This window comes from Sus scrofa, chromosome 7 (assembly GCF_054392235.1).
Source record: "Sus scrofa isolate SSC_HxYL_T2T_F1_AM1 chromosome 7, Sscrofa_HxYL_maternal_Yorkshire_Landrace_v2.0, whole genome shotgun sequence".
Taxonomy (NCBI): Eukaryota; Metazoa; Chordata; class Mammalia; order Artiodactyla; family Suidae; genus Sus; species Sus scrofa.
The window spans coordinates 66464859-66478594 of record NC_139389.1 but is presented as its reverse complement, the minus strand read 5'-3'; the positions used below and the strand labels follow the sequence as shown (position 1 = coordinate 66478594).

At 55.7% G+C, this 13736-nt stretch overlaps 1 protein-coding gene across 8 annotated transcripts in view; it reads left to right on the top strand.

The window, feature by feature from the left end:
* Positions 1 to 13736, top strand: part of LINGO1 (leucine rich repeat and Ig domain containing 1) — a 205573-nt gene that overhangs the window by 1221 nt on the left and 190616 nt on the right. Inside the window, exon 1 of one of the 8 annotated variants that reach the window (XM_084966979.1) lies at positions 46 to 3011. The exons of the other annotated variants lie outside the window; for them this stretch is intronic. The gene's annotated coding sequence lies outside the window, so the exon portion shown is untranslated. Of the gene's footprint in view, positions 1 to 45; positions 3012 to 13736 lie in introns of those variants that run through there. 8 annotated transcript variants of the gene reach the window in all.

Sequence of the window (13736 nt, the reverse complement as noted above, 5' to 3'; positions counted from 1 at the left end):
TGGCACCCAGGTTTGTGACCGCGCTCCCGCCCGCTGCGCGGCCCCGCCTAACCCTCGCCTGCAGCCGGAGCCCCGGCGACTTGGAGCAACTTTGCTTTTGTGGGGAGAGGATGGAGGCGAGGCGCTTTAATGGTGGAATTCCAGCCTTTCTTTCTCGACGAGAGAACGCGAGCGAGGAATGGGGCGGGGATGCGGCTGTACCGCTAGGCGGGAGGAGAGGTGCATCTTCACCGCCCCGTCAGCACAATTGCTGGCTCCCTGGGATACCCGTCCAGCCCCACAGAGCCGCTTAGCCACTCCGGGTGCCCAACTCCTGTGACCCCGCCACGGTCAGACGGGACCGCGCGGCTACAGCTTCCAGGTCCCGGAGCCACGAGGTCGTCTTTGCAGCCAGGCTGAGGACACGGGGCTTGAGGTGGGGGGGAGTTGGGAAACGTGCGGGTGTATGTGTCCCTACGCCCTTTGCTTCGTGGGACAGGCGGCTGGAAGAAGGGAACTGCCAGAAAAGTGCATTCCATCAGTCTTTACCCCCGGGAAGCTCCGAAGAGGCTAGGGCTTGGAAGGGGGAGCTTCTAAGCCCCCAGCCTGATGCCACTCCCACAGCCCCATCCCTGCTTTGCTTGGAGCCATGCTTCTGCGTGCCTCACTCTGGGCCCTGCTATACCCCAGCCCCACCTTCTGGACTCTTTTCCTGTGTTCCTGTCCACTGTTGACTGCTTCTGGGAACTTCCTAGCCACCCCCACGCCACCCCCCCACCCGTTCCCGCCCTCCACTCCCAAATGCCAGCCCTGCCCCTTCAGTAGAAGATAAGATGGGGAGAAGGGGTTTAGGACAGTGCCCCTGAGAGGGAGCCCTGTGTTCCCAGGAGTGAGACGCCCAAGAAAAGGCCAGAGGTCAGGCTCTCTGCAGGTCCCTCCCTGTTACCAAATTCTCCCTGCTTCCAAGGCAGGGTCTTCCTCTTCTAGGAAGCCTTCTCTGATTGCTTCTGAATTCTTCCTTCCAGCTTGGGATTCTGGGTTGGAGTAGCTGAGTTCCTCGGTAGCCTTTGTCCATGTGCCTTCCTTCCTGGCACTCAGTATATGAGCCTATAGGGTCAGAAGCCTTATTCTCAGCCTAGATGCTGGGTAGAGGGATGTGATGTTGGACTGGTCAGTATCCACCGGGTCTCTGGGGAATGGTAAGACGTTATGTGACCAGCTTGCAGGCTTAGATCTTACTTCCACTTCCATTACCCCCTCTGGAATCTCTCTGCCACCTTGTAAGAATGCAGGGGCCATGGGCCCACTTCCTCTCCATTTCACAGAGGAGGATTTTGAGGCAGAAGATGGAACTGCAATCTTAGGTTGGCCTCTTTCATGGCGAAGTTATCCTTTAACCCTGGTTTTTGGTGAGGAGGGGAGGGGGCAGGGAGGGCACCCAGGCCCTCTTTATTCACCTGGCAGCAGGGCTCTGGGGGCTTGCTGCTGGAGGGTCTCCCCAGGGCAGCTCTCCTGCTGCCTGGAACCAACACCCTCTCCAGATGGGCAGGGAGGTGGGCACAGCCACTCTTGGCTTGATTCTTCCTGACTCGACCCCAGCCTTGTTAACCTTTGCCGCTTAGATTTGGGGCCAGAGTCTGCCTGGGCTCTGCTTAATGGTTTGCAAAGCTGATTCCTATAATCATAGGTACTGGGATGTCGGTATCATTCTGTGTGTCAGAGGGGTTTCCTCACCCCCAGCCTGGCACTCTATGTCCTGGCATTGACCTGGTTGGGCCCCGGAGCCCTTCCCGCTCTCCTGAGATCTCTATCCTGCTGTCCCTTTGTGGGCCAAAGAGCTTACCTTCAGGCGGATGGTCTAAATGTGTGTTATAGGGGACATGGTCTGGGGGCCACTTCCTGCCTAAGTGGCCCATCTGAGACACAGGAGGCTAGAGTAGCTGACCGCTCCAGGAAGGCCTCTGTGACCATCTTTGCAGTCCTGATGACAGCCTGGACTCATCCTCTGGGCCACTGAGGCCCCTGAAGGCCTCTGGTGGGGAGAGCTGTTGCCCGGGGCTGACCAAAGCTCATCCTGGGGCTGGGGGTGGAGGTGGTGGCCTGCTGGGTCCAGTGGTGGCTCCTTCAGCCTCTTTGTGCTGGCTTCACTCCGGAATAGCCTCTCTCTGCCTCTCCCTCTTCCTTTCTGCCAGCTCTCCCTGACTTTTTCTTAGCTGTCATTTCTCTCTCTTTTTCTCTCCGCTGTCCCCTCCCCCTTTACCCCTCTGTCCTCCTGTGGCTCCCTGAGCTCTTTTTTGCCTCTTTCCCTGTTGACCTGACTGATGCTTTGGTTGATCAGGTGGCTGGAGCATGACCAGATGTCTGCTTGCCCCCACCCCTGCCATCAAGGCCTGCTTGAACCCTGAATCTTGCCTTGGTTCTTCTGCCCCCACAACCCTGCCACCTGACTCCAACAGGATGAGCCCTTCATATGGGACCTTATGGATGGGGAGGGAGAGAACATGACATCTCTTTGGCACCTGGTCTGTGTGTCAGGGGTGAAAATCCCAGCTGGCTGCCCCTTTAGAAAGACAGCCACTCCCCGCTCAAACCTCCTGACTACGAAGAGGTAGTGCTCAGTGTGGTCCCTTTAATTTCTCTGTCCAGCCAGGCCCTGACCCTGCCATGGTTATGTTTTAAATTGTAACAAGTTCAGTGATAAGCTGTTGGTTGGGCTGGGCCGTGGGGTGACCTGAGGGGGTAAATTTACTCCCGAGACCGCTCAGGCCCCCTTTGAGGGGAACTGGGGGCCACTCTGGCCCATCAGAGTCTCTTCTGCAGGCTTTCAGGGTCCAGATATCTGCTCCCAGGAACCATGCCTTGCTCGGCCTTGTTCTTCACTGCCTGGAACCCTGCACTTGGGGCTCACTCCACATTCAGGGGCATCTCCTGGTTTGAGGCCCAGGCTGAGTGCTGGGAATACTGATGACAAGCCTGGACCTTTCACTGGGTGGACTCTGAAAGAGGACCTGGACATCAACCCACACCCCTAGGTATGAGGCAGACCGGGCTGGGCCCCTGCAGAGGTATGGGCAAGGGAGGTTGGCAAAGGGGTTATTTCAGAGGGACCGAGAGGGCTGCTGCCATTTGACCAGTTCAGGTGATTCTGGCACTTAGATGCTCAGGAAACATGTTGAATAAGTGAATGAATGGAGGATGTGACCGAGTAAGGGCTTTCCGGGCAGATGGCACAGTGTTAGCAAAGGCATGGAGGTGGGAGGCGCCAGCCATGGGTGGAACGTGTTTGCAGTGGAGTAGTTCATGCAGGGGCCCGGCAGGCACAGAGCAGGTTGGCACAAGACGGAGGAGGATCTTGAGTGCCCGACTGAGGAGTGTGGGCTGATTCTGAATTCAGAGGTTGTAGGGTTGAAGTTCTGGAGGGACGCTATCAGATTTGCAATTTAAACCGCTCCCTCTGGTGGTCGTGGGCGGGGTTGGCCAGGGGAGTCAGAGGCTGGGAGGCAGTCCTGAGGCCGCCAGGGGAATCCAGGGCCATAGCAGGGACAGGCGCCTTGCCAGCCTTCACCAGGATGGCCAAGGGGCCAAGCGTGGTTCCCCTTCAAATGGAGGATGGAGAGATTAGGGCTGGGTGGGGAGCCAGGTGAGGCCATATAGGCCATTGGAGTTGGCAGGGCCTCAGGTATCACCATTCCTACCACCTGGGCATATGGAGGTGGCCAGCATCCTAGAGTCAAAAATACAGCCTTTAGTACCAGCCCTCCTGCTATGCGCACTTGAGCAAGTCCCTGAGGTCCCTTGGGCCTCAGTTTCTATGTCTGGAAATTGGATGAGGTTACTTGTCTCACTGGAGACCTGGAGTGATCTTGGGTGGAAGTTAGTGACCTTGGAAGTGGAATACGGAGGGAAGAGGTACAGGAGTGGTCAGCTTTGCTCTTTGATGGAGGAAGAGTTTGATGCCTGAGAAGGGCAGTGACTTATGCAAGGTCATAAAGCAAGTTGGGGGCAGGGCGTTCCAGCCTGGGGTTTTCCTGGCTGTGCCTGTGGCCTGCTGGGCTGGGATGGCTGGGGCCTCGGGGCCTTTGCTGAGGACGTCCGCAGGCAGTTGCTTTGGCAGTCCAGCTGTCAGGGAGCATATGGGGCCATATGGTCCCATCAGGGGAGGCGCCAGCCGCTGAAGGAGGGATAGCGGCTGCCACCCTGGCCTTCTGGATCTCTGTGGGCTCTGCCAGCCACCAGGGTCAGGGTGGGAGGAGGCCAAAATGGAACCTCGCTGTCCAGGTTGGTTTGGACATGGAGGTTGGCCCTTGGCAGGTGGCCCAGTTCTAGCACCCATCTGCCAGGGCAGCCGGACAGGCGGCTCTGTGCCCAGGACTGATCCAATTAGCTCAGGACCAGCTGTGCCAGCCTCTGCCTCCACCCTCCCAATTTCCCACCCAGCTCTGATGGCCCTGCTGGTCCACAGGCCATGAGGTGGCAGGGTGCATCTGATGTCTCAGGCCTCAGTGGAGTATATGTGTGTGACATGCAGCCTTACCCCGAGCGCTGATTCTATAGCTCCGAGATTTTGGGTTGTGGGAACAGACCCCTGGAGTCAGCCTGGGGTGATCAAAAGAGCCCAGGCTTGGATACCTTCTGGAACTGAGTTGGAATTCTGACTCAGTCGCTTCTGAGGTGGATGAGTTCGGGCAAGTCACTTTACTTTTCTGAGCCTCAGTTTCCTCATCTATTATGGGAGAGTGAGACCTACCTTGTAGGGGTGTCATTCACATACTTTGGAATAATACATGTAAAGCGTACACTAGCCTGATACCCTGAAAATCTCAGAAAATGTTAGCTTATGTTTTGCTTTCTGTTGGGAGAGGGAAGTAAGTCCTTTGGAGTTTCCATCTTCAGGCTGAAGTATTATTATTATTATTTTCCAGGACAAAATATGCCTTATAAATTTCCATAAGTTTTTTTTCGGTCTTTTTGTTTGTTTTTCTTTTCTAGAGCTGCTCCCGTGGCATATGGAAGTTCCCAGGCTAGGGGTCTAATCGGAGCTGTAGCCACCAGCCTACGCCAGAGCTACAGCAACGTGGGATCCGAGCCGCGCCTGCAACCTACACCGCAGCTCGCGGCAACACCAGATCCTTAACCCACTGAGCAGGCCAGGAATCGAACCCACAACCTCAGGGTTCTTAGTCGGATTCGTTAACCATTGCGCCACGACGGGAACTCCTCCATAAGTTTTTAACTCCCTGCATCATTTGGTCCTCATGGCACCATCCCATTTCATAGATAAGGAAACCTGGAAATGATTCTCCAGAGGTACACAGTGAGATGGACTCTTGGTCCGGGACTCTTGCTCCATCAGTACGCTTCCCAAACTTCGGGGGGTGGAGGCTAGGGAGAAGTGGATCTGTCTTCAGTAAGGTCTGTCTAGACCAAGCTTGGGGAATCTAGAGATTCTCTGCCTGGCCGTATCTCCATTATAGGTACAGGGACAGGCTGCCATGGTGACAAGCAGCCAATCCCTGTTGGTGTTGGTATGGGGGATGCTCAGTGAGGCAGCATTTGCTGCATTTCTCTGTCTGCCTGGCATGGGGTAGGGGTGGGAGGTGCCAGGGAGTGAGGAGAGGTGGATCTTTACCTCCTGGGCAGCGTTGGGCTCAGCCTCTGGACAGGGTGGGGAGAGCACTGGGCTCTGCCCCTGACCAGCTGTGTGACCTTGGCCAGGTCACTGTCCCTCTTTGAGCCTCAGCTTCCCTCTTTGTAAATTGGAGGTAATCCTGCCGGTTTCCCAAGGCTGTGTTTGAGGCTCCACTGTAAACATATATTTTTTATACAAACATCATCTTCCACAGCTGTGAGTCCAGGAGTCCCCAGTCCTACATCTGATGGTCCTGTAGTCATCCAGCGATTCACTTGTTGGGTGCTTCCCTTGAGCCCAGCTGTGCTGGCTGCCATGGTGACAGAGATGAATAAGACCAGCCCCTGCCCTCTTGGGGTGTGCAACCTGGCAGTCACTGTGGACTCCATGGAATTTAACGGTCCTTCCAAATACATGCTGGTTGTCACGCTCCTACTCAGCCCCCTTCAAGGGCTCCCCGTTCCTCCATACTGGTGTCTGGATCCCTCATGTCTTGCAGTCTGATGCTCTCCCTCGGTATTCCTCTGCGCACCCAGGCTCCAGCCAAATGCCTCCCACTCTCCCCTTCACGCAGGCTGACTGTCCTTCCTCCAGGGTTTCGCTCTGCTGTCCCCCTGCCTGATTCCTTCCTCCATCTCTGCCCATGGATTCCACCCACTTTTCAACCTTCAGCCTAAAGGCCATGTTTAAAAGCCCCACCTCGTCACCCTAGTGAGGAGTAGCTGCTGCTCCTTCCTCAGAACTCCCAGGGCAGCTCATCTTAAGCTTTACCTTAGCCGATGTTTGCTATGCACCTATTGCAGGTGAGGCCTCCTGTGCTCAAGGCCTGGGATACATGGCAGTTGGTCTCTCTTCATGGCCTGGCCATGCCTTGGTGGCAGGGACTCGGCTTATCCATCCAGGGACTTGGGGCCAGATGGGCTGGCTAGGGGCATGTGGCCTGTCCCTCAGGGCCCCTGTGGCCACTGCCACATCCTCCTCCTCCTCAGGCCTGGGCATGTGGGCTACGCTCAAGACATCTCTTTGACAAGCTCCAAGTTACAGGCAGCTTTTCTGCTGAGGTGCTCACCTCAGTAAGGCCTTTTCCTCCCCGCCCCCCGCTCCCGGAGCCTTCGCCAGGCTGGGACAGGGACGCCCAGTCATTGGCCACACGTAACTGTCCCCGATGAATTGCATGGCCTTCACCAATTAGCAATTGATTATTTGGGGTCCTGATAACTCTTCCATTATCGATTGGTGGAGGCAGGCCTGGCCAGTGTTAGTGTGGGTCAGCTGGGCCTGGCTGGGAGATTGTGATCATGGCCATTTATTCCTGACCAGAAAGCTCGATAAATAAGAAGGGAGAAAGGGAGGTACTGGCCATCCTCTCTCTGATTCTCGCTGCCAGGCTCCGGGGAGAGGGATGTGGAGGAGGGAGGGCGGGCAGGCAGGGGCCTTTGCTCACTCCTGCTTCCCTCTGTCCCCGCCTTCTGTGTTCTGCTTCCAGTGTCTCCTGGCCCGAGTCTCAGCTTTCCCACCTGTTAAATGGGCATTTCATTCTCTGTGGGGTGACACTGTGCCTTTGAATGAGATGGCAAGGCAGTCACTGACTTGTCATCACTTCTGCCTAACGGGTGGGTCAGGGGGCATTGTGAGGCTCCAAGAGGGTGGTGGTTCTTAGCCCAGGGCTACTATGCAGAAAGGACAGGGAGATGGACGGTAGGAGAGGGGTGGTCGGTCAGAAGACAACAGTTGCTTCACTAAAGTGCTGTGTCTGGGTTCTGAATGTGCTAAGGCGTCTAAAGGTGCAGCTAGGACTCAGTGTGATTTGTGAAAAAGCGATGTCTAGGGAAACCACATAAAAGAGATGGCAGGGGGGATGTTTAACCTACTTAAGAGACCCAGCTGCCTTTCAGACCCACCAGGAGCATGAGGCATTGTTTGTGGGGCTCTAGCTCATGTGACCAATGCATTTCTTTCTTCTTTTTCTTTTTCTTTCTTTCTTTCTTTTTTTTTTTTTTTTAACTTTTTGTTAGGAACATTTCCAAGCATACAGAAAGGCAGGGAGAACAGTAGAGGAAACTCCCATATACCGCTCACCTAGATGTAACAATTGTTGACATTTTACCACATTTTGCTTTATCTTTTTTTTTTTCTGAAGTAAAGTAAATTATAGACATCATGACATTTCACCCCAAAATAGTTCAGCATCCATCTCTAAAAAAATATGACAAAATTTCTGTCTAACCTCAAGTGGTCGCATGTTTCATTTTGTGTTTGAGAGATGAGAAGACTGAGGTCTGAGAGGTGACCTGGCCTGTCCAAAGGGCAAAGGGCAGAATGGTAGCATCAGTCAGCCCAGGATTTTCAGAGACACTGGGGGGAAGGGCCTGTGGTAAGTGGTCTGAAGCTGGGCAGAGGGCTGGAGTAGGGACCCCCCCCCAACCCTGTGGGGGTTCCTCTGGCTCAGGCTGGAGGTTCTGCCTGGAAATAGGAAGTGAGTCTCTTTTAGAGTAACCAGCTCTTTTCCTTTCCTTTGCTATGGGGATTAATCAGGAACTGCAGCATCAGGAAAATCTAAACTTCTTCTTGTTTACTGTTTAGTTTAGGAGACTGTTATCAGGCTCTGGCCATGCAGGGCCAGGGGAGCCTCTGCTGGCACAAGGAGCAGGGCTGTCCCCACCAGCCCCTTTGGAGGGCAGTAGGGAAGGCAAGGGGAGGGCTGCCTGGAGGCAGGGCTTAAGATCCTAGGGAGTTTGGGGGAACTGGGCTGTATGGGTGTATGGAGCTTGGTGCTGAGTCTGGGATCTAGGCTGGGCTGAATCTTGTGTTGTCTCAGTACAGAGGTGGGACGTGGGGCACAGAGGGGTGAGCTGGGGCATGCACAGAAAGGAGGCAGGACTCTGGGTGCCTCTAGCCGCACTGAGGAGCCCTCTTTGCCTTCCTTCCTGGGGAAGGAGGACGGGTGTCTTCTGCCAGCTCCCTGGGCTTCCTTGCCTCTTTGGGGTCAGGGTGATACTGCCCCCTGGCACCCGCATGTGCTTGCGACTCTTTATTCTGCCCTTAGTGTGCTTGGTGACTTGGGATGACCTCTTGAATCTGTCAGGGTCACGGAGATCACAGGTATGGAATTGGGGAGTGCTGGTACTAGGAGGCAGCCACAGAGGTGACCTCATTCTTCTTTTAGTTTCCGGATAGGGAAACTGAGGCACAGGGAGAGGCCAACCCCATCTCGGGTCTCACACTGAAAAGCATTGCAAGGCTTTGGTAATACGTCAGGTTTCTGGCTTCCCAGTCCCAGGACCCCCAGCTCCTGGGCCACATGGGCTAGTGTTCAGACAGACCTGCTCCACCGGGTGCAAAGGGATGGAGATGGGCCCTGCAGGGGGAAGGGCTGTCAGTCATCCTGGGGGTGAGCCCTAGGTTCTTAGGATCCGCCCTCTCATCTGCACATGCACAAGCACCCACACTCACCTGCCTGTTTATTTACCAGGGGGTAGAATGGGTGTGCTGGTCAGGGAGGAGGCTTCGATGCTGTGTTCTGAGGATCAGGGGTTGGGATGCCCTCTTGTGCTCCCATCTTTGTCCCCACAATGAGAAGAGCCTTGATGGGTGCCAGGCTTATTGCTGGGCTTATTGCTTGAGGATAGGATTAGGGGCAGTGGGCAGGAGAGGCCCTTGGGAGGAAGACAATCAGAGGGAAAGCAAGAGACAGAGACATCAAAAGACCTGACTCGTGGTCTGCGGCCCTGTGGCACTGACAGACCCTGCGTCAAGCCTGTATATTCTTTGTTGTTGGGAAAGGAGAGGAAAATACCCAACCTCCACCGAGTGGCTCCATGGGGCTGTGTGACGCGGGGCATGTCACCATCTCTCCTTGATGGAATGAAGCAGATAATGGACGTTTTCCCATCTGACAGTGGGGCAGGGAAGATTGGCCATGACTGTTGGCCTGTCTGTTGGCTGGTCCTTCAGCCCACCGCTGGGTGGGCAGTGGGCTGGGAAGGACCACGGGAAATAGGGCAGGTCCTTGTCGGACCCTGCTGTAGGCTGAGGAGGGCACTGTGCCTGGAGTCCAGGGGGCAGATGACACAGACCCAGCACGTGTTCCCATGATGACCATATGCTGGCACCTTGGCAGGGCGCTGGAAAAGAGCTACCCTTGTTAGTGCCCACCACTGCCCTGAAAATTGGGCAGGATGGATTCCATTTTACAGATGATGAAACTGAGGCTCAGAGAGGTCACCCAGCCAGTCAGTAGACCGCTGACTGGGTGGACTGGGATTTGAGGCTGGCCAGAACTGTCTGGCTTAGTTGGACCAGACCTGATTTCTACTCTGGTTCCTTTAGCTCCTTTACCACTAACTGCCATTCCCTGGGCCTCGGTGTTTGCCTTTGTCCCGTAGGCTGGGAGGGGGGCTGAGGGCTGGGCTGCAGCCACAGGTGGACGGAAGGCTAAGCCTCCAGTCACCTCCTCCACGTGGCCCGGCAGGTTCTCAGGCTTCTGACTGAGGCTTCCTGCTATTCCTGGAGGAATCCTTCCTAAGCCAAGCAGGGTGAGAGGCTCCCTGGCCCTGTGTGGATGCATGTTGCCTCCACGTGTTTGCAAAGCCCTTCAGCACCTCCTGTACCCTCTGCTCCCAGCTGGGGTGTGCCTTCTGTGCATTTATCAGGTGACAGCATGGTGGCGTGGAGCCTGGGTGTGCACATGAATGGGCCATCTTCAGGCCTGGAGAGTCACACTGTCCAGTGAGGACTGAGCATGAAGTAGGGCGGAGATAAATTTATTGAACACCTACTAAGTGTTAGTCCAGTGCCAGGTGCTTTGCATACTTTACCTCATTTAATCCTCAAAACAACCCTGTGAGATATGTACTGTTATGATTCCCATTTAACAGATGGGGAAACTGAGGCTCAGAGAGATTGAGGGACTTGCAGAGGTCACAGCTAGTGAGGGAGGAGCTGGCATTCAAATCTGCTTCTATGGAGGCTCTGTCTTTTGTGTGTCACCCAGAGGGGACTCTATGCCGCAGCTAGGGGAGGAACTTAGGTTTCGGGAAGATGCTGCTGGTGGCAGCTCGGTATTTGGAGAGAGGAGGCCAAGGGTGGGTGAAGGGTCCAGGTAGGGAGGGGGCGGCCCAGTGGGAGAGGCCCGGTTGCAAGTCTGGCGTGTAGCCTAGAGTGGTGTGTCTTTGGCTCTGTCACCTGCTCTGGGTGTACACCCTCAACCCCGCCTCACCTCTCCCTCAGGGAGGGGTGTGCAGTCCTTCTGGGCCTTCCTCAGGCCAAGCCCTGGAGGGTGGGACTGAGCGAGGCTCCTCAGAAAACAGTCAGGGTGGCGGTGCCATGTGGGGAGCCATGGAAGATGAGGCTGGAGAGGGGCCCGAGCTGTGCAGGCCTCAGTTGCCAGCTTGTGGTGGTGGATCGTCTCCGGATGTGGAGCAGAGCCAGGTCTGAGGACTGGAGGGCTACATCTCTGGTGGCTGGGGGCTGGATAGTGGCTGGGCGGGGACATGGCTGGTGGGGAGGGGCTGAGAGAGCAGGGACATCTAGGGGCCTCTCCCTCCTCCCCAAGCCTCCATCAGAGCAGGGCCGGGTGGGAGGTGGCTCGTCTTTCCTGTCTCCTGTTCTTTGCCCTCCCTTTCCCTGCCTCTGGGAACATGGAGTAGGAGTGTGTGTGTGTGTGTGTGTGTGTGTGTGTGTGGCGGGGGGTCTGTGGTCCCTCCCAGGCCCCTCCCTTGGAAGCTGTAAATATTTTATCTTCACCATCTCTGCTGCTGGAAATTGCTGCTTTTAACACCTTTTCCCCCCTTTTGCTTGATACAAACGAATGCTGGAAAAATTCTGTGCTGGGTGCTCACTCTGTCTCTTCTGCTCGTGCCCAGAGTCCCCTCCAAAAACTCTAATTGCTTTTAAGCTGCGATAGTTGGCAAAAGCAATTTTCTTTACATTATGGAGAAAGAGGGAAAATCCACCACATTTTCTTCTTCTTCTTTTTTTTCCGTTTTGAGTTCCTCCTCATTGCGGCTGAGGTTGTGAGAAAGAAATGGAGTAGAAAGAGGTGTGGACAGGGAGGCAGAAACCCCCTTGGACCGGGCATTTTGCCTCTCTGGGCCTCAGTGTCCCTCTTCACAAGGTAGCTGTATGTCCATTCATTCAACAGACATCTCCTGAGTACCTCGGCTGGAAGGAGCTTGAGGGCAAGGACTGGCTCTGTCTTTGCTGTTGCCTCTCCAGCACCCAGCACAGAGTCTGACACATAGTAGGTGCTCAGTTAAAGTCAGTCGATTGGATCAGTGGCTCTGCCTTGAGCCAGGCACTTTGCCAAGCACTGCAAATGTACCGGATGAATCAGACACAGCTCCTGGCCACGAGAGCTTGCTGAATGGAGGGAAGTCCCGCACAAACACGATTAACATATTAGTGGTACTGGATACAGGAGCACAGAGCAGGGTGGGCCAGGGGAAGCCTGGAAAAGCTGCACAGAGAAGAACTGGGGCTGCATCTTGAAGAGGGGGTAGGAGTTTGACAGGTGAACCGGGGTGAGGAGGAGAGAACTCCAGACAGGAAATAGCATGTGTGAAGACCACGAGTCAGCACTGGAGCTTAGGGCGGGGTCGGGAGATGGAGACGCTGAGGCTGCCCACCTGGGCCTGAGATGCCTGGGAGAGCTTTGCAGGGAGGTGGGGAGTTTGCACTTGATCCCAAGGGTAAGGGGGAGCCGGGAGGGTTCTGAGCAGAGGACCTGTGGGGATGATCCATCTGGCTCCACAGAAGCGGGTGGGGAGGAGGGATGCTGGCTGGGAGGCTGGTCTTGGTGAGCCTGTGGGGGAAGGGAGGCTGGCAGGGTGAGTTTGAGACACACAAGGCAGGGGACAGGGGACCCAAATCCTAGTGCTTATCTACTCTGCTTGTGCTGTGGTGAGAGGCGATCCAGATCTTCCCTGGACATTGGGGTTGGGGTCCCCTGGTATCCAGTTCTGGGCCTCTGTGGCCATGGTCAGTCAGGTTTGCTTCCCTCTTGGATCCACAAGGTGTATAGCCCTTTACAGTATATAAAGCCTGCTCCCCGCTGACCCTCAGCAGACCTTGGAAACCGTCCCCTGAGCTGGCAGAGCAGGAGACCATTCCCAATGGCCAGGTATAGGCCAGGTGCTCCCCAGAGTTCTTCAGGCAGGTGGAGATGGGGTGCAGGTTTGAACATCAGGTCTCAGGGCCTCTCGACGGCTGCCCGCACCACCTCTGCTGTGCCCCCCTCTGCCCCCAGCCCTCTACACCCCACCCCTCCCCTCCTGTGCTCCTTCCCTGTTTGCAGAGCATGTGGGGCTTTTCAAAAGCATTAATGATAGAAAATAAATTGGAATCGGAGAGGAATCATCACTGGGCATTCTCGGAGGGCCGCCTCTGCCCTCGCGTCTCTCAGCCATATTGAAGCCGGCAGCCAGACTGGAATATGAATGAGTCCAGGGCCGGCATTGCTCTTCATCTGTCGGGGAGCCCTCCCTGGCCAGGTGGCACTCACCAGCGGCAAAGCTGTTTGCAATGAGGCCTCAGCGGCCGCTGGGTATCACCAACCGGGACTGATTTCTATGGGACGGAGTCACAGTCCTTGGCTGTGGAGGACAGATGGAGGGGGCCTCGTGCCCAGGTTCCCCCACCCCCTCAGGCCTTCTACTGGGGACACAGCTCTGAGGCCAGCCTGGGGTGCGGTCTGGCATCTCTGCCCAGGGTTAGGGGACCCATAGGAAACTTCCAGTGGCTCCTCAGAGTCTGCATTCCTCATCTGGGTATTCAAGGCCCCCTGTGTGACCCTGATGCTCTTTGTCCTGTCTCCTCCAGGAAGTCTTCCTTGATCACTGCCCAGTTCGCACTGGGTTTTCTGTTTTCAAGCTTCTCGTGGCCCCCGGAGTAGGCACACAAAACTAGTGCTGAGGGGGGACGGGTAGGTACCGTGGGGCAGGCTGGGTGTGGAGCAGTAGGGCAAGGCGGGGACTGTGGCAGAGGAGGCACAGTTTGGGAGCCCTTCCGTGGGCACTTTCACAGCCAGCTCTGCTGAGTAGCCTTTGCTCCATGGTCATACTTCTTATCTTTCGACCAGCAGGAGCTCCTGAGGGCAGGCCCTGGTCTCTGCCTCTGTAGCCTGTCTCCC